At 36.3% G+C, this 20782-nt stretch overlaps 1 protein-coding gene across 1 annotated transcript in view; it reads left to right on the forward strand.

Annotated features, from left to right (window-relative positions):
- LOC133187428 (cytosolic 10-formyltetrahydrofolate dehydrogenase-like) overlaps window positions 1-20782 on the forward strand; it is a 393706-nt gene that overhangs the window by 147438 nt on the left and 225486 nt on the right. The gene's annotated exons all lie outside the window — the stretch shown is intronic.

Here is a 20782-nt window from a genome sequence, read left to right on the forward strand (position 1 = left end):
AAACCTCAATAGTTTATAATCTACATTACATACATAAAACATATTCATGCATTCAAATGACCAAAAACTGCACAGGTGAGAATATAGGCAATAGGCCTCTGGTGTTAGTATTTCAATAAAAAAATCATTACCAGTCCGAAATTAAAGAACTCTTTTTAAGAAAGATTTTTCAGAAATATTTTTCCGTTTATAAAAGTTTATGTCTGGTTAATTGATAAATCTGTTCATGTTGTTGCAAAACAGCAAAAAATACTTTTTAGTGTGTGAAAATTTATGATGAAATTGAAAAATTTTAGACGCAAAAACGTCATTTTTTAAAAAAAAAAAGTGACTCTAATTGATCTCACCCAAATGCACCTCTTAGAATAATTTGTTTTCCGGTCATATTTGCCTCAACTATCCCTCTTGGGTAAATTTCTAGATGGTGTTTTTGCAACCTCTTAAAGTTATAAGCACCCTAGCTGCACATCTGTAGCTCGCTGGTCTGAAAAAAAAATGAAAAACATTTAGGATGGGCAACCAGAGACTCTGGTCGTCCATCCTAATTTTTTCAGACCAGCGAGCTACAGATCTGCTGCAACTACAAGCACCCTTCCCGAATTACAGCAATGGTACTAGTTCTACGATGCTCTTTGAATTCTAGTGGGTGTCTGTGTTACTTAAAAGATGGATTATTTCATATGCAAGCTATTTTGTGGTGTTAAGAAAAAACTTGCATCATGTATTCAATGGATTTAAATGATTTATGGACTAGCTTACAAAAAGAGGTCATATTTTCTCTACTCTTGGCTCAGTTGGGCTCGTACTTCATCCATTGAGTGTCCTTGGGTAGAGGGTGTGTAATGACCTTGAATCGATTTTCTAAATGAAAGCTGAAGGTCAGAAAATCTCTCTGCATAAAAAAATACTTGTCCAGAACATATTTTCTTCAATTTGCCTCAGTCAGAACCAAACGTCACCCAAGAGTGCTTCACGGTAAGGGTGTGCAGTGAACTTGAATAAACTTTCTAGACCATAGCTCAAGGTCAAAGAAACCTTTCTTTGTAAATTCCTTGTCCAAAGCATATTTTCTCTACTTTTGTCTCGCATTGGCTCATATTTCACTCATGGAGCATTCATGGGTTGGAGGGTGTGCAGTGACCTTGTACTAATTTTTATTGAAAATCAAAGTCGGAAAACCTCTTTCTGTTAAATCCTTGTCCAGGATATTTATTCCCTTGGCCCTACCTGGATCAAACTTCAAGTTTCTAGATTGTGATTAGGTTTAATCAAAAAGTATTAAGCATTTTAAGGCTGTTAAGCCAAAATGACTAAAACGCAAACTAGTTGCCTCCAACTCTAGTCTCCAGATTATGGTGGCATATATCTGCCACCACTTGTCAGATAATTATGTCGACTGGTCAGATCTATACGTCGACTTGTAAGATATTTTTCTCAAATTGTAAGATAATTGTGTTGACTTGTAAGATAATGATCCTCGTGACTAGACACTTAGTCTTGATATTTAAGCTTGTTAATGCCACTAACTGGCATCTACTTGATACAATATCTGACAAGACGATATAATTTTCTGACAAGTCAACTTGTTAGATGTTTAGTCGACTTGTCAAATAATTATGTCAACTTGTCGGATGTTTTGTTAACTTGTCTGATAAATATGTTGACTTTTCGTGTATTTATGTCAACTTGTCAGATAATTATGAGGACTTGTGAGATCCTATTGACGACTTGTCAGAAAAATATGTCTACTGAATGGCACAAACTGGGCATGGACACATTTTCATGGGAGGGGTGTGTGTCCAAACTCGAAAACTTTTAAAGTTTATTTCCAAGACCTAGCCCCCTTCCGGAATCGAATCGTTGTCTTCTTAATAGTATTTTTTTTTAAATATCGGACAGAAAACTCTGATTTAAATAATTTTCAAACTGTTCCGAAATAGACATTATTTGTCTTCTGGATTAATCACTTACACTGTGCGTATGAGAGTAGCTGAGGTGGATCGAAAATAAATTTCGAACTTGAATTTCAATCCATTGTTGTTTTTTTTTTTCAGAAGCCCGCATCGAATTGTTCCCGCCCAATTTATTGTCTATCATCAAAGGTTTTGACTGCAACAGATGGAAATGGCGTAAGCAGCATATTTGCAATCTTGCCAGTTTATGTTCTTCGGTCTTAGTACCAAATTTCATGGTACTTGAGAAAAGATTTCAAACATATACTTATCCTATGCATCCAAAATTTTAGGAAGAGCTGTGTATTGAGTATTATGTTGGGCAAATACTCTAGGGTCATCCCTACCCCCCCCCCCCAAAAAAAAAAACCCATCAAACCCCCTTTTGGTTTTAGCTCGTCTTTGCTGAAGGCTCATGTGAACTTTTCTGATAAAAATTATTTCTGTCATTGTTGTTGTCTTTGTCGTTACAATATCATCTTTTGAAGAACTGCTGGGTCAAATCAAACAAAATTGCGTCGCCCGCGTGGCGCAGTGGTTAGAGCGTCTGCTCTAGAGTCGCCAAGTAAGGAGTTGATCCTAACGACGCGGGTTCGAATCCCACTGTGGGACGTGGAGACCGGTCCTTCGGATGAGACCATATAAATCGAGGTCCCCTGTCGCAGTAGGTGCTGGCACGAAAAAGATCCCTCACTGCTCAATGGCCGTTAGTGCCGAGTATAGGACAAAATTTGCAGTTCTCCACCGGCAAGTGGTGGCGTCTCCATATGAGTGAAAAATTCTCGAGAGGGACGTTAACAACATACAAACAAACAAACAATCAAACAAAATTGCCTCAAAGTATTCTTAGGTCAAGGGGATTTAAAACTATATATGGCGTATTTTGGATCAATTCAGATAACCAAAATTAAAAAGATCTTTCTATTTGTTTTATTACTTTAAAACAAGATAGGACTTTTCTGCAGATACACTGTAATACAATTTAGATCAATCGTGTTTCAAACAATAACCAATTTATTTACCGACTCCACATTTAAATTACAGACAAAGTTTAAAGTCAATTTATCTAAAAAAACGTGGGGTTTTTCAAGTTCAAAATTAGTTAAAAGTTTAATTTGAACGTAAATAACATATCATGTATATCTACACTCAATCTCGTATTATTATTTTTATTTAGCTCAGATACGCCACTAGTTCTAGTTCTGGGAACTAGAGGTTTTTTTTTTTAAAGAAAAATGTCTTTTTTTACCCCCATTTTACCCCCAGGGTGAAAATGGAAATTCCGAAGTCTTATTGCGCATCTACAGACACCACTTATCATATTTGAAAAAGATTTATTGGTAACTGCTTAAAATAAAAGAGGAGTTTGAAAATGAAGAAAGTGTCACAGACGGACGGACCAGGGTAACAACAAAATAAAACAAGATGTGTTTGTGAAACACTGATGCCCCCGTATGGCAATTTGTAGCGAAGGTTGAACTTTCTCAAATGCAAATCAGATATGTTGGTACCCAAAGTAAGGTCTTCTCACAAGAAATGCACTTGTGAAATAGGTCTTCTTACAAGACATGCACTTGTGAAATATGAAAGCCCTAGCACCACCTGTTCAGAAGTTATGGCCAAGGTTAAAGTTTTTTTTTAAAGTGGGTCAAACTCCAAGGTCAAGGTCAAAGTTGTTGCTATCTAAAGGAAGGTCTTGTCACAAGGATTACATATGTGAAGTATGAAAGCCCTAGCCCTAACCGTACAGAAGTTATCGCCAAGGTTAAATTTTTTTAAAAGTAGGTCAAACTCCAAGGCCAAAGTTGTTGCTATCTAAAGGAAGGTCTTGTTACAAGTATTACATATGTGAAGTATGAAAGCCCTATCCCTAACTGTTCAAAAGTTATGGCCAAGGTTGAAGTTTTTTAAAAGTAGGTCAAACTCCAAGGTCAAGGTCAAAGAGTCAAAGGTATTGGTATCTAAAGCAAGGTCTTGTCACAAGAATTACATATGTGAAGTACGAAAGCCCTAGTCCTAACTGTTCGAAAAATATGGGTAAGGTGAAAGTTTTTTAAAAGTAGGTCAAACTGCAAGGTCAAGGTGAAAGGGTCAAAATTGTTGGTATCTTAAGAAAGGTCTTGTCACAAGTTTTACATATGTGAAGTATGAAAGCCCTAGCCCTAACTGTTCAAAAGTTATGGCCAATAAAAGTAGGTCTAACTCCAAGGTCAAAGAGTCAAGGTATATGAAAGCCCTAGCCTTAAATGTTCAAAAGTTATGGTCAAGGTTAAAGTTTTTTTAAAGTAGGTCAAAGTCCAAGGTCAATGCGAGAGAGTCAAAATTTTGTATCCAATGGAAGGTCTCGTCACAAGGATTACATATGTGAAGTATGAAAGCCCCAGCACCAACTGTTCAAAAGTTTTGGCCAAGGTTAAAGTTGGGAAAATTTTGCAAAACTGGGTCAGACTCCAAGGTCAAGGTCAAAAAGCCAAATTTGATGGTACCCAAAGAAAGGTCTTGTAACAAGGATTACACGTGTGAAATATGAAAGCCATAGCCTCAACCAATCAAAATTTATGGGCAAGGTTAAAGTTTTTGTGGACAAACAGACTAACAGACAGACAGACAGACAGACAGACAGACAGACGGAAGGAGAGGGCAAAAACTATATACCCACGAATCTTCGATTGCGGGGGCATAATTACTACAGTACCCGCACTTTCTTGAAAAAGTGCGGGTCTAAAAAATCAAAATATAAAAAAAAAATCCTTGGTTATAACAAGAAGGACACAGTATTAAAAAACAAGAGATCTCCATTGTTTTTGCAACAAAATTCAATCCTGGGCTCCGAAAAATACAACATAAATTATTAAAATACCGGCAAATTTTATTAAACAAAATGAAAAGATAATTGTAATTCAATAAGTCTTTCGTAATTTACGCAACAATTAAGTTCTTGCCAATGAAAAGAGACTTACGGTAGTACCTTCCATTCATATGTCGGCTTGTTATGAATTCAGAGATAAAATTACTGACTATAGACGATAAGGAACAACTAACAACTTACTTCCATGTATGACAAAAGAGATGACTTCAGGTTGTCTACCGTCAACTTTCCCTATTCATAAACATGTATAAAGTAATATTCCACAATCATCTGCATATGGTGTTTATATCTCCCAACTTATTCGATTCTCAAGAGCATGCTCTGAGTACGATCAATTTTTAATCCTAGTCAGGCTACTGACAGATAAGTTAATGTTAGAGAGGTTTCAACAACCTCGTTTAGACAATACACTACGGGATGTTCCGTCTACCTGAACAATACAAAACTCATGGTGGGTGAGACCGGTCTACCGGGGACGCTTACCCCTCCTAGGCACCTGATCTTACCACTGGAATTTCGGGGGGTGTCCATGATTTATGCGCATTTCACGCTTTATTTTGTTGAAAGTTTTCTTGATTTATATTGATCACTGTTTATTATGTTCATTTTATCATGCATCTTAAATTAATAATACTAAAATATTAAATGAGAGCTACCCCGCGTTTTGTTTATTCATTGTATACGGGATACTGGTAGGCGTTGCTTGAACTATAAGTATCACATTCAAAGATATTTCTCCGAAGAAAAGAAACAAAGTTATAGCCAAATAAGGAATAGCAAATCAGTCTTACTTAATGGAAAATTTATGCACATACTCGTATTTTGTGAATTCCAGATTATTTAAATGAGAACTACCGATGTTACTCTAGCATTGCGTCTGACCAGAATTTAGCACACGTACATATCCATGCAATTTCTTGCATTCTCAATTGACATACTGTATACAGGGTTATTTTCGCCCCGTGTTATTTTCGCCCATTCACACTTGCAAATAATTTTGTCTCGTTTTAAATTCGCTCAATCACAGTTCTGTTTAAGAAATTATACTGTGTTTCTTGAATTCGCCTCGTTTTAAATTCGCCCACCTGTGAGTAGGGCGAAAGGGGCGGAAATAGAACGGGGCGAAAATTTGAACACGGGACACTCACAAGCAAAGCCAGAATCATACTGAGGCGCTTGATACTCGTGCAAATTAAATCCAAACAGCAGGTCACATATGTACATGTTTATATTCACGTTCGACATTGTGAATATTTTACGCAACACATGGTATATAAGTTAGCCTTTACTAAACAGTTCTAATAGATGTAATTAGAGTATAAAGTCTGTCGACAACCTGTATTATATGTAATAACTCTCCACATGCTACATTTAATACAAACGGGGAGTAACTCTGAAACTTTGAGTGTGATTGATGCAAACAAATTTCCAATTTACTTTTGGAAAAAAATGAAAAAAGAGGGGGGGGGGGGGGAATTGAGAGGGGCGAGCGGGCCATAGGGAGTTAAGATATAAAATTTTATTGCAATACCTCAAAAGCTTCTTGAGATATAATCGTTCGGAAACGAAGGTAATACACACAAAGAGAATGTATGAATTTACGATCTTGATTTTTGACCTCAAAATCAAGAGGAATCTTCCTTAGGTCAGATGTGGTATAAATTTTCATTGAACAATTTCAAAGACGTCTTTGGAGATCGCGCGGAAACAAAAGTGTAAAAGACAGAAAGACAGACTGAAGGACGGACAGACATCTAGACAGACCGGAACTCATAAAATCACGCAATGGCGTCAAGTCCCCTGCTAGATATGCATATAAAGGTGCAATGGCGTGAAGTCCCCTTGCTAGATATGCATATAAACGAGCAATGGCTTGAAGTCCCCTTGCTAGATTTTCATATTTAAATGCAATGGCGTGAAGTCCTCTGCCTAGATATGCTTATAAATGTGCAATGGCGTGAAGTCCCCTGCCTAGATATTCATATGAACGTGCAATGGCGTGAAGTCCCCTTGCTAGATATTCATATTTAAATGCCATGGTGTGAAGTCCCCTTGCTAGATATGCATATTTAAATGCAATGGCGTGAAGTCCTCTCGCTAGATATTCATATAAACGTGCAATGGCGTGAAGTTCCCTTGCTAGATATTCATATTTAAATGCCATGGCGTGAAGTCCCCTTGCTAGATATTCATATTTAAATGCAATGGCGTGAAGTCACCTTGCAAGATATGCATATAAACGTGCAATGGTAAGACGTCCCCTTGCTATATATTCATATAAACGTGCAATGGCGTGAATCACCTTTCTAGATATTCATATTTTATATGCAATGGCGTGAAGTCCCCTTGCTAGATATGCATATAAACATTCAATGGCGTGAGGTCACCTTGCTAGATATTCATATTCAAATGCCATGGCGTGAAGTCCCCTTGCTAGATATGCTTATAAATGTGCAATGGCGTGAAGTCCCCTGCCTAGATATTCATATAAACGTGCAATGGCGTGAAGTTCCCTTGCTAGATATTCATATTTAAATGCCATGGTGTGAAGTCCCCTTGCTAGATATGCATATAAATGTGCAATGGCGTGAAGTCCCCTGCCTAGATATTCATATAAACGTGCAATGGCGTGAAGTCCCCTTGCTAGATATTCATATTTCAATGCCATGGTGTGAAGTCCCCTTGCTTGATATGCATAGAAATGTGCAATGGCGTGAAGTCCCCTGCCTAGATATTCATATAAACGTGCAATGGCGTGAAGTCCCCTTGCTAGATATTCATATTTCAATGCCATGGTGTGAAGTCCCCTTGCTTGATATGCATAGAAATGTGCAATGGCGTGAAGTCCCCTGCCTAGATATTCATATAAACGTGCATTGGCTTGAAGTCCCCTTGCTAGATATTCATATTTTATATGCAATGGCGTGAAGTCCCCTTGCTAGATATGCATATAAATGTGCAATGGCGTGCTAGATATGACTATAAACGCACAATGGCGTGAAGTCAACTTGCTAGATATTCATATTTAAATGCAATGGCGTGAAGTCCATTACCTAGATATTCATATAAATGTGCAATGGCGTGAAGTCCCCTTGCTAGATATGCATATAAACGTGCAATGGCGTGAAGTCCCCTTGCTAGATATGCATATAAACGTTCAATGGTGTGAAGTCTCCTTGCTAGATATTCATATTTAAATGCAATGGCGTCAAGTCCCTTGCTAGATATGCATATAAACTTGCAATGGCTTGAAGTCCCCTGCCTAGATATTCATATAAAGGTGCAATGGCGTGAAGTCCCCTTGCTAGATATTCATATTTAAATGCAATGGCGTGAAATCACCTTGCTAGATATTCATATTTAAATGCAATGGAGTGAAGTCCCCTTGCTAGTGTTGCTTACAAACGTGCAATGGCGTGAATTCCCCTTGCTAGATATGAATATAAACGTGCAATGGCGTGAGGTCTCCTTGCTAGATATTCATATTTAAATGCAATGGTGTGAAGTCCCCTTGCTAGATATTCATATTTAAATGCAATGGCGTGAAGTCCCCTTGCTAGATATTCATATTAAAATGCAATGGAGTGAAGTCCCTTTGCTAGATATTCATATAAACGTGCAATGAAGTGAAGTCTCCTTGCTAGATATTCATATTTAAATGCAATGGCGTGAAGTCACCTTGCCAGATATCCATATTTAAATGCAATGGTGTGAAATCCCCTTGCTAGATATGCATATAAACGTGCAATGGCGTGAAGTCCCCTCGCTAGACATGCATATAAACGTGGAATGGCGTGAAGTCCCCTTGCTAGATATGCATATAAATGTGCAATGGCGTGCTAGATATGACTATAAACGCACAATGGCGTGAAGTCAACTTGCTAGATATTCATATTTAAATGCAATGGCGTGAAGTCCTTTACCTAAATATTCAATAAATGTGCAATGGCGTGAAGTCCCCTTGCTAGATATGCATATAAACGTGCAATGGCATGAAGTTCCCTTCCTAGATATTCTAAACCCTTGTATCCCTTTATAATAATGTTGTAACCAGCTGTACCCAAGTGTACCCTTTGTAACCCCTGTACCCCGTGCCTAGATTTCTAAACCCTTGTATCCCTTTATAATAGTGTTGTAACCAGCTGTACCCAAGTGTACCCTTTTTAACCCCTGTACCCTGTGCTTCAGTTCTCTTGTTTGATTTTTTAACTTAGACAAAACTAGATTTCTAAACCCTTGTATCCCTTTATAATAGTGTTGTAACCAGCTGTACCCAAGTGTACCCTTTGTAACCCCTGTACCCTGTGCTTCAGTTCTCTTGTTTGATTTTTTAACTTAGACAAATCTAGACTTCTAAACCCTTGTATCCCTTTATAATAGTGTTGTAACCAGCTGTACCCAAGTGTACCCTTTGTAACCCCTGTACCCTGTGCTTCAGTTCTCTTGTTTGATATTTTAACTTAGACAAATCTAGACTTCTAAACCCTTTTATCCCTTTATAATAGTGTTGTAGCCAGCTGTATCCAAGTGTACCCTTTGTAACCCCTGTACCCTGTGCTTCAGTTCTTTTGTTTGATTTTTTTAACTTAGAAAAATCTAGACTTCTAAACCCTTGTATCCCTTTATAATAGTGTTGTAGCCAGCTGTATCCAAGTGTACCCTTTGTAACCCCTGTACCCCGTGCCTAGATTTCTAAACCCTTGTATCCCTTTATAATAGTGTTGTAACCAGCTGTACCCAAGTGTACCCTTTTTAACCCCTGTACCCTGTGCTTCAGTTCTCTTGTTTGATTTTTTAACTTAGACAAAACTAGATTTCTAAACCCTTGTATCCCTTTATAATAATGTTGTAACCAGCTGTACCCAAGTGTACCCTTTGTAACCCCTGTACCCTGTGCTTCAGTTCTCTTGTTTGATTTTTTAACTTAGAAAAATCTAGACTTCTAAACCCTTGTATCCCTTTATAATAGTGTTGTAACCAGCTGTACCCAAGTGTACCCTTTGTAACCCCTGTACCCTGTGCTTCAGTTCTCTTGTTTGATTTTTTAACTTAGACAAATCTAGACTTCTAAACCCTTTTATCCCTTTATAATAGTGTTGTAGCCAGCTGTATCCAAGTGTACCCTTTGTAACCCCTGTACCCTGTGCTTCAGTTCTCTTGTTTGATTTTTTAACTTAGAAAAATCTAGACTTCTAAACCCTTGTATCCCTTTATAATAGTGTTGTAGCCAGCTGTATCCAAGTGTACCCTTTGTAACCCCTGTACCCCGTGCCTAGATTTCTAAGCCCTTGTATCCCTTTATAATAGTGTTGTAACCAGCTGTACCCAAGTGTACCCTTTTAACCCCTGTACCCTGTGCTTCAGTTCTCTTGTTTGATTTTTTAACTTAGAAAAAACTAGATTTCTAAACCCTTGTATCCCTTTATAATAATGTTGTAACCAGCTGTACCCAAGTGTACCCTTTGTAACCCCTGTACCCTGTGCTTCAGTTCTCTTGTTTGATTTTTTAACTTAGAAAAATCTAGACTTCTAAACCCTTGTATCCCTTTATAATAGTGTTGTAACCAGCTGTACCCAAGTGTACCCTTTGTAACCCCTGTGCTTCAGTTTTCTTGTTTGATTTTTTAACTTAGACAAATCTAGACTTCTAAACCCTTGTATCCCTTTATAATAGTGTTGTAACCAGCTGTACCCAAGTGTACCCTTTGTAACCCCTGTACCCTGTGCTTCAGTTCTCTTGTTTGATTTTTTAACTTAGAAAAATCTAGACTTCTAAACCCTTGTATCCCTTTATAATAGTGTTGTAACCAGCTGTACCCAAGTGTACCCTTTGTAACCCCTGTACCCTGTGCTTCAGCTTTCTTGTTTGATTTTTTAACTTAGAAAATCTAGACTTCAGAACCCTTGTATCCCTTTATAATAGTGTTGTAACCAGCTGTACTCAAGTGTACCCTTTGTAACCACTGTACCTTGTGCTTCAGCTTTGTTTTTATAATTTAGTTTACAAAAGCACTTTTACAGAATATCTACTTTCATTTTCAGCAGGAATATATAGCGTACCCTTTCTTTAACCTTTTGTCCATACATTATATAAGGATGTACCCTAGGGTACAAAAGTATAACCTAAAAACGCAGTACCAATTTCTTGCCATATTTACCAGCCAACCTGTACCAAGACCGTATAGTGACACAAGCACAAGCCATGCGTCCAGTAAACCCGTACATGTATGTCCGAACTGTGGATACAAACATAACAAAACGGAAAGGTGTCCTGCATATGGGAAAACTTGCAAGCTTTGCAATAAACAGAACCATTTCGCCAAAGTTTGCCGTAGCAAGAAAGTTCATGAAGTTCGTGAGCCAACTGGAGCAGATTATCCTTTACACAGCTCTAATGACAATTTTACTGATTTGTTTGTTGATTGTATCAGTGTAGTTCATGCTCTTAACAAATCTGATGTTTAATTTTGTATGAACAAAATCAAGCATTTACACATGTCACATTAGGTCCAAATAATGTACCAGTCAAATGTAAGCTTGACACTGGCTCACAAGTTAAAGTGATACCAATTTCTACTTATAAACAACTGGGTATTGCTGATCAATTGAGTCCATCATCTGATTTGTCGGGTTATGCAGGGTTCCCCGTTAGAACACTAGGTTCTTGTGAAGTAGCTCTTAAGGTTGGGGACAAGATATTTCACACTCAATTTCATATTGTTGACCTTGACGGTAGGCAAGCCCCACCTATCCTCGGACTTTCTTCATGTATGAACATGGGACTTGTTAGATTTGTTAATTCGGTGACAGTAAACTCGACTAAAACAGACTCAACTCCAGACAGTGTACTAGAGATAGGGAGACTGTTTTGACACAGTTTAAGGATATCTTTGAAGGTTTAGGGTTAATTCCAGGGGAATGTACTGTCCATGAAAATTCTAATGCTATACCTGCTGTCCACCCCCCTCGTAGAATACCACAAGCTTTGGGTGACAGGGTAAAAACTGAGTTAGACCGGATGGAAGTTACTGGTCATCACTAAGGTCGATACCCCCACATGTTGGGTAAACTCCATGGTTGTTGTGGAGAAGCCATCTGGAGCTCTACGAATTTGTCTTGACCCTAGGGATTTGAACAAGGTCATTCATCGACCCCATTACCTCCTTAAAACTCTCAATGATATTTTACCTGAGCTATCTGGTGCACGTTATTTCACCAAACTTGACGCACGATCAGGTTATTGGACAATTAAGCTACTCTAGCTATTTTAGCTACCTTACCACTTTCAATACCCCCTACGGTAGGTATCGCTTCCTCAGGTTACCTTTTGGCCTTAAATCTGCGCAGGATGAATTTCAGCGCAAGATTGACTATTGTTATGCAGGCCTCAAAGGTGTTGTTGCTATAGTCGACGACATTCTTGTGTACGGTAAGACCCGTGCTGAACACGATAGCAACTTGAAAGCTGCTCTACAGCGTACAAGAGAAATGGGCATCAAGCTCAATGATGAGAAGCTCTACGTAGGTCAGTCGCAGGTCGAATACTTTGGTCACTTGATTTCTGCAGATGGCATCAAGCCAGATCCTAAAAAGGTCTCTGCGGTTAAAGACGTGAAACCACCTGAAAATCGTAACGAACTTGAAACAGTGCTGGGTATGGTAAACTACCTATCCAAATTTGCACCAAACTTGGCTGAAATTACTAGCCCCATGCGACAATTGTTGATAAAAAGGTCTGAATTTGTTTGGGACCCAGCCCAAGAAGAGTCTTTTATTAAGGTCAAGGACATAATAACAAGGTCACCAGGACCAGTATTGGCTTATTTTGATCCTAACAAAGATACTGTATTGCAAGTCGACGCCTCCAAATTTGGTCTTGGAGCTACTCTCTTACAAGAAGGCAAGCCTGTTTCTTATGCCTCTAAATCACTTACCCCATCAGAAATTAACTATACACAAATAGAAAAGGAAATGTTAGCCATTCTGTTTGGGTGTAAACATTTTCATCATTACATATATGGGCGTGAGGTGTGCGTTCAAACAGACCACAAGCCATTAGTATCTATTATGCAGAAGTCTATACTTAATGCCCCTGCCCGCTTACAGCGCATGATTCTGCAATTGCAGAGATACAACCTTAAGCTTGTTCATGTTCCAGGAAAACAGATCCCTGTAGCAGATACCCTTTCTAGAAAGTATTTACCTTATACAATGCCAGAGCTCTCCAAGGGCATTGAGGCTCAAGTACATTTGGTTCATGAAAACATACAGGTCAGTGATCGTCGTCTAGAACAGATTAGGTTGTCTACAGAATCAGACCCCCAGTTTCAAACCTTAACCAAATATATTTTGGAAGGATGGCCAGATTCGCGCAGAGATTGCCCGAAACCCATTAAGGAATACTGGAACTTCCGCGATGAATTGCCAGTAGAGAATGGGCTCCTTATGAAGGGTTTTAGAATTGTCATTCCCTGTGACCTAAGGACTGAGCTCTTAAAAATATTACATGTGGGACATACTGGTGTTGAAAAAACCCTGAGAAGGGCTCGTGACATAGTTTTCTGGCCAGGACTTACAAAAGACATTACAGACCTAATACTGAAGTGTAATGTTTGTTTAGAATTTAGGAATTCCAACTCTAAGGAACTTTGCAGTTTCATGAAATTCCTTCATACCCCTGGCAAACAATTGCCTCAGATCTCTTTCTTTGGGATGACAAGGACTATGTTCTATTTGTTGACTATTACAGAAGGAATTTTGAAGTTTTCAGACTAACCAATACTCACAGTTCCACCATCATCTCGAAATGCAAAGAAGTCTTTGCAAGACATGGTAGACCTGAAAAATTTATTTCAGACAATGGTCCACAATATTCAAGTTATGAATTTGCTGAGGAGTGGAATTTTCAGCATGTCACTTTCAAGCCCAAGATACCCTAGATCTAACGGTCTCGCTGAAAAGACAGTACAAACCATAAAGGGCATTCTTACCAAGTGTAAGACTGACCGACAAGACATTAATTTGGCCCTTCTAACATACAGGACTACTCCTTTGGACATAGGGCTTTCCCCATCACAACTATTAATGTCCAGAAGACTTAGGTCTAACATCCCTATTGTTCAGGAAAGTCTCAAACCCTTTCATCATGACACAGATAAGATAAGGGTAAAGCTACAAGTCAGCCATGACAAATCAAAGTTCTATCATGACAGATCAGCTCATCCTCTTAGACCTCTCAATGCTGGTGATTCAGTTAGGGTTCAGCTAAATGATAAAAAATGGTCCCCAGCCATTATAATGCAACCACATGGGAACAGATCTTATTTGGTCAAAACACCTGCTGGTTCTTTGTATAGGCGCAACAGGAGATTTCTCCTTAAAACAAATGAGGCTCCCCAGCCAGGAGAGCTTGCTCTTCCCCAGTATGATGTTTTCAAACATGAGCCTTTGCCAGACAATACCCCAATTTTGAATTCTGGTGATGATGTACATCCTGGAGAAAATCCTGATACAGGTAACTCACCTAAGCCTCCAGAGCAATCCAAACCATATGTAACTAGGTCTGGTAGAGTTGTAAAACAAAAAATTATTCCCTCTATGAAATCAAATTGTCAATCAATTGTTATCTTAATTATCAAATCAGTCTACACTAATTGCATATTTATGCTCAAAAATATTTTTGATATGTTCATTGTGAATCAGAACATTGTCTACAGCATTGGACACTTATGATTTCAAATTGACTCTGTTTAATGTAATATGATGAATTGTACATGAATTAAGTGAATTTTATTTCTTTGTTAAAAGGGAAGATGTAACATTATCTTGCTAATTTTGTTATAAGAGTTATCCCCCTTAGATATTGATTTTTTTACATATACTTGGTTTGAGTATGCGCAAGGCGCCAGTTGTAATTTTCGTTCTGAAATACAGAGACCTGTACAAAAAACGTGCTCCTCGACTTATTATCATTTATCAGTGTATTGGATCTTTGCATACAAAAAAACGTAACACATTCCGATTACAGGTCTATCTTATAATTATGCATTCACCAAATAAATATTGTTTTGTTCTTCTTTTATATATATATAAAAAAACAAACAAACAAATAAGGAAAAAAATATGTTTTACAATGTAATTATCGATACCGTTCTCAGAAGCTCACTGGTCAAAAAGGAACAACTCTAAAATTGTGGGATATGTTTGTTTTCCCTCCCTTTAGTTGAGTTATTCCTCCTGTTTTCCGAACAATTATGTTTTTTCACAAATACACAGATACATTTACAGTCAGACCAGCCTGATGAACTCGAGAACTAAATACTATAATATATATACAAAGTGAGTATTGAAAGTGAAAAGGAATTGTTTACAGAAATTATTTGAATTCATGAATATCTCAGTGCAGCAAACTGTCCGACCTTCTGTCACTGTGGACCGTCTCCTCGAATCAAAACAAAACGTTTAATATCACTTTAGACATGAATCATTTTAAAATAAATGAAGAATTTAAAAGTTTGATCTAAAGACTGAAGCAACAGAAGTATGCATACAATATCGGGGGGTATTCCCACACACTCCGGAACCTTTGTTTGAAAATATGGCTATTGGTACTTTGCGGAACGAAACGGAACGGAACGGAACCAGTTGTGGGGTACCTTGTGGGGGGATTAGAAATGAAAACAAAATGCTACTTTATTGTGATACATTATGTTTTTTAATAGCTAAACATAAATTTCTTCACAGTATCAATTAAAGAATTGTAAAATAAAATGCCTGTAAGAGCTAGTTTATAATTATTTTGTCGTGTTGGTTTTTCAGAGGCTGCGTCATCTGTAGTTACTAGGTAAACTGTATTGAATGATTGATATGCGTTTATTATTGATTTATTATTTATGAAAAAAAACCTATCCAAATTTTCCTTCAAGAACTTGGATACATTATTTATCTACTTTTTTTTTACCAACACGTCAATGTAGAAAATAGAGTTGTCCCGCTTTGCCAGCATGACGAAATTCTCTGGTTCCGTTCCGTTCCGCTAAGTACCAGTATCTGTGTGGATATTAGTATTTAGCGAAACGGAACGAAACGCAGTGAAGTTAAAATGTCAGTATGATACATATGTAAGCACCCTGTTGTTATTCAAAGGAAATTCCGTATTAAAAGAAATATACATGTTTATAACAAAGACAAGAAAGATTAGAAACCATCTTTGAAGAGGAAAAATTTAGGTTAAGAAAGAATGTTTACTGTATAGGGGGAAAATAACTCGCGGTGTTAATATTCGCTATATTCACTGTGTTAATTAATCCGTGAATTCAAGAAACAGTGAATAAGTTTTAAATATTAAACCTCGATGTTTTATTTGGAAATTTTAGAATAGACTACGATAGGTACATGTATATATACGTACAATACATGGTCATTCATTTCAGTAATTACGAGTAGTACACGTACGCGTACTTGTCATTCAATTATCTTAATTATCACGCTTTACTTTAATTCAAATAAGCAGCTAATAACCTGTTTTTATTGTTCAACAGTTGTTTTAATAGATGCATGTTTCATCAATCAAAACACATGGGACATGGGTTTTGACTACCCGTGCTTAACGTTACCACGTGTATTTGTTCCCTGCAATATAGCATTATGCGTGTTAGTTTTTATGGAAAGTTTGGTTTAAAAAAAATATCATTCGGATAACTATCGATCTTGGTGAAGATATGGAAGGATATTATTATGTCTACCAACATTAATATATTTATTAGCGTCCAGTGTTTTTTTTCCCCCGCTGCAATGTGTTATACCTTCGGAAAGATGTGTACACATGTACTCATCGTAAAAGCATATAGGAAAGTCATTTGACGTTTATAGTCAAAAAAGTTTAATAACGGCACTTGTTTTGATTAATCATCAATTAACTACTAAATCTAATAATTTTATATAAACCTACCCTGTTCGTGAAGTGAATACATAACGCTGATAAATGTCGTTCTAGCTATACTATGGATTTCACGAATAAAGACAAAGTAGGTTACTTTTATTATATACCGATTCCGCGAATTCAACAAACCGCGATCGTGTCCGGGGAGAGAAAAACGTGAAAATTACAACCCATGAAATTAATCCCCTATACAGTATTTGATTTTTGAATTTTCATAAAGCTTGATTCTTTGTCATTATAATAATATACTTATGGCACTGGTCTTGATGCTGATATGAAAACTCAAATACCATTTCTTAATCAACTTGATCTTTAACTTAAACATTAATTAAATCAATTTATGAACTAGTTTTCAATATTAAATTATAATTGTTTAACATTACATGTATGCATGTGCTTTTTGTGTTATAAGCCGAAAGATGTGTTAACTTATTTAACATTTACAGTGTATTGACACATTTAGTATGCATTTGATATTTTAAAGAAGGAAAAAATCGACAACGGGTTCCGTTCCGTTCCGTGAAATACTAATATCCACTACAATATCGGTGCTTTGCGGAATGGAACGGTACGACATTGTTTACATATAGGAATTCTAAACTGTGTCGATAAACAGCGAGATGGTTTGGAAAAAGGACATCAATCAACCAATCTTGTTGTAAATTTACCAGGACTCGACACTGTAGGTAGACCACTTATAACTTACTATTTAATAAAAATGTTCTTATGGAAGCATAATAATTTCGGTGGTTTTAAAAGAGATTTTTTTTTGCTCTTAAGGCCCTTGTGTCCTGTATTAAAGGATTCTATTTTAAGATTATACCCCTGAGTAAAATTAATTTTTATATTATATGGAAAATAAATTGGTTGAATGAAGAAGCGTTATAGCAACTTTTAGGACAGTAAAATATAATGCCTAAAAGTTCTAGTTTATACATTATTGCGTAGTGTTGTTTTTTTTGTCGGCTGTGACATCTGTAGTTACTAATACTATGTAAAATGAATTGAATCATTGATATGCATTTATTGAGATAAAATGCATTCCTATCCAAATTTTCCTTCAAGTTCTTTTGTTTGTTATCATTACTTTTTTAACCAACACATGTAGAAGAGCTACTTCACCGTATTCATAAGGGCAAACCTTACCATCAGACCATTAAAATGTAAGCTGGGATCAACAAAAATCGTTTGTTTGAGACACATAGTTGGGGAGGATCAATTAAACTAGACCCTAGCAAATTGAAAGCCAATGCCCATGGAGGATTTTCGGCTTCCCTTGACGAAGAAAGAATTATCATTCTTCGGGTTTGCTGGATATTATCGTCAGTATGTAAAGAAATATGCTGAAATAACTGTACCATTGACTGATCTACTTACAAAAAGTCAATAGCAGAATTAAAATTAAAAAGAGAGTTGTCGCACTTTGCCAGCACGTTCATTCTCTGGTTCCGTTCCGTTCCGCTAAATACCAGTATCTGTGTGGGTATTAGTATTTAACGGAACGAAACGAAACATGGTCAAAATTGAAATTAAATGATACTCAGGCAAGCACTATGTTGTTTTTCAAATAAATTTAAAAATATATATTTAACACAAAGACACGGTAGATTAAAAACCATGTGTGAAGAGGAAAATTAACTTATGAAATATCCAGGTTTAGCCAAAACAACAACGAATTTTTAATTAAGAATCCTGATCAGTCATAATTTAATGACATAGTTCCCATAAAGATACCAAAATTAAGACATTTTTATCGTTTCTGTATGTACACACTCTAAAGTAGCGTCGGATAAATTGTTTTTATCATCATCCTTCACGATTAATTTAAATCCAACGTTCTTCAAAATGCCGGTTTGATATTCAACAAAATAATTCATTTACAAGTGACCAAATATTTTACAACAATCGTTTGTATTCTTCTTTCAAGAATTGCGTTCTTATGTATTCCAGCCACTACATAATTTTGGGAGAAAAGGCATGTCCCTCTCTAAATCCTTTATCACTATTTAAAATCGGCGTTATAGCTGTCAGCCGAGCTGTCATGAATCCTTGGAGATTCTGGCTATCCCGTTACGCAAATCAAGATAAAAGACAGGGTCTCATTTTTTAAATCTAAAAAATAATGATTTTCCTTTAACAACATACAGTTTATTTCTAAAGTTATTCATATTAAATTTTATTTTCGTTTAAGCAATTTCGGAATATTATTTTCAAATTAAAAAAAAGTAATAAAATTTGGAAAGTGTTACTGTAGTACCTCATACATTTTAAACTACATTATACAAATAAAAAACATTATGAAAGTAAGTCAAAACAGCAAACTCAAATTTTATTCCTTTTAATTCCGCTTTTTAATGTTTGTTTGGATATTAATATTTTATTTTTGGGAACAAATACAAATAAAAAATGTGTTTCAAGGTTTTTTTAAATATATATATATCGCATCAAAGACTAGAAAAAAAAAAGCGTCCGTTTAAACCCAACAGAATTGTCTGCAAGACATATCTGATATATCTGAGAGAGAGAGAGAGAGAGAGAGAGAGAGAGAGAGAGAGAGAGAGAGATTACTATAATTTAAATCAACATTGCAAATTGAGAACTGAACATTACTAATACAATGCATCAGGGGGAAAAAGCTATGAGAATTCCGCGTTGTCAGCAAAATGTATGGTGAATAAATATCGTAAAGTAATTAATGACAATATTGTATGTTTGAATGTATTAAACATCAGAAGCAGTTCTTGTGGGCGGAGCAAACATTATCCGAGGCCTCCATTGCAGAAAAAGGAGGAGTTACGTGTTGAATGAAGCAATAAATTTTTCTATTTCCTGTGGGTTTTTTTTTTCTTTTTTCGCGCCAGTTTAGTAAATAAACTTATTGTAAACCAATTCTAGATTTCGAAGCTACATATACTGCATTTCTTCCCCGAGTGTTCCAACTGAATTGATTAACTGTGTGTAGAATTGGTATACTTTTATGGTCGAAATGAATTTCTTTTTTTTCTTCTCTCTCTTTTTTTTAACGCGTTTGGATACTGCAAATGAAGGCAAACACAAACCAGTGGTAAGTACAGTAGTTACTCTTTTTTTTTTTTTACTTTAAACATCTTATATATATTATATTCAACTATCCTTAATTTCATCAAATTTATCTAAATTCAAATGTATTAGTACTCGTCCATTTTATAGACAGTTATATTTTTTGTAAAGACCACCATAATATTATAGTTACATGTATCAAATGCAACTTTTATGTATACTTAGTGATGTAAACAACTGCTGCAAAATTCATCTTCTACTAAGCAAAAATTCTGATTTTGGTAAGAGGGGGTATTATTATTTAAAAAAAAAAATACAGTTTTGTGCATTTGAAACCAATTTAAACCAGAGAAATTTTGAATGAATTACGTTTATATCATAGTAAACTGTTATATTAAATTCTTTAGTTTTCCTTTTTTTTTTAGCTTGTCAAGTTTTTCAGGTTGTTTTTTTCTCTGGTAACCCCCCCCCCTCCCCTTTTCAAAAACGATGCTACGTCACTTATAGAGAGGATGTTGTAATAAAAGAGAAATATCTCGTATGCATAATTCAATACAGTGTTTCTCGCCAATTTAGCGTATATGTTTGCATTGATATTACATTTGAGACAGGTAATTTCCATTTCAACCTGATATAGGGAAAGGGTGCTTACTTGCACTTAAAGGGAAACTTATTAAAGTCTTGTGCATGAAATATTAGTAAATTGAAAACTAAAGAGAGATTTTAAAATAACTCCCCTGTATCTGCCCAATTAATTGAGCTAAAATTTACAGAAGTAATCTCAACAATAGGTTTGAGCCCCAAGAAGAATACACTGTCTGATCGAGTTAACTATCTATCTGTTGTTCAGATTATTCTTACTTTGAGAATATTTGTCCCTCTTTAAATGACGTGTTTTTTTTCCCAGTAGATACTAACAGATCCTCCAACTCCTAATGCAGCCAGATGATTACTATACAACATTCATATCGCCGAACAATA

This window comes from Saccostrea echinata, unplaced genomic scaffold, assembly GCF_033153115.1.
Source record: "Saccostrea echinata isolate AGI-Se365-2 ecotype Australia unplaced genomic scaffold, CSIRO_AGI_Sech_v1 ptg000015l, whole genome shotgun sequence".
NCBI lineage: Eukaryota > Metazoa > Mollusca > Bivalvia > Ostreida > Ostreidae > Saccostrea > Saccostrea echinata.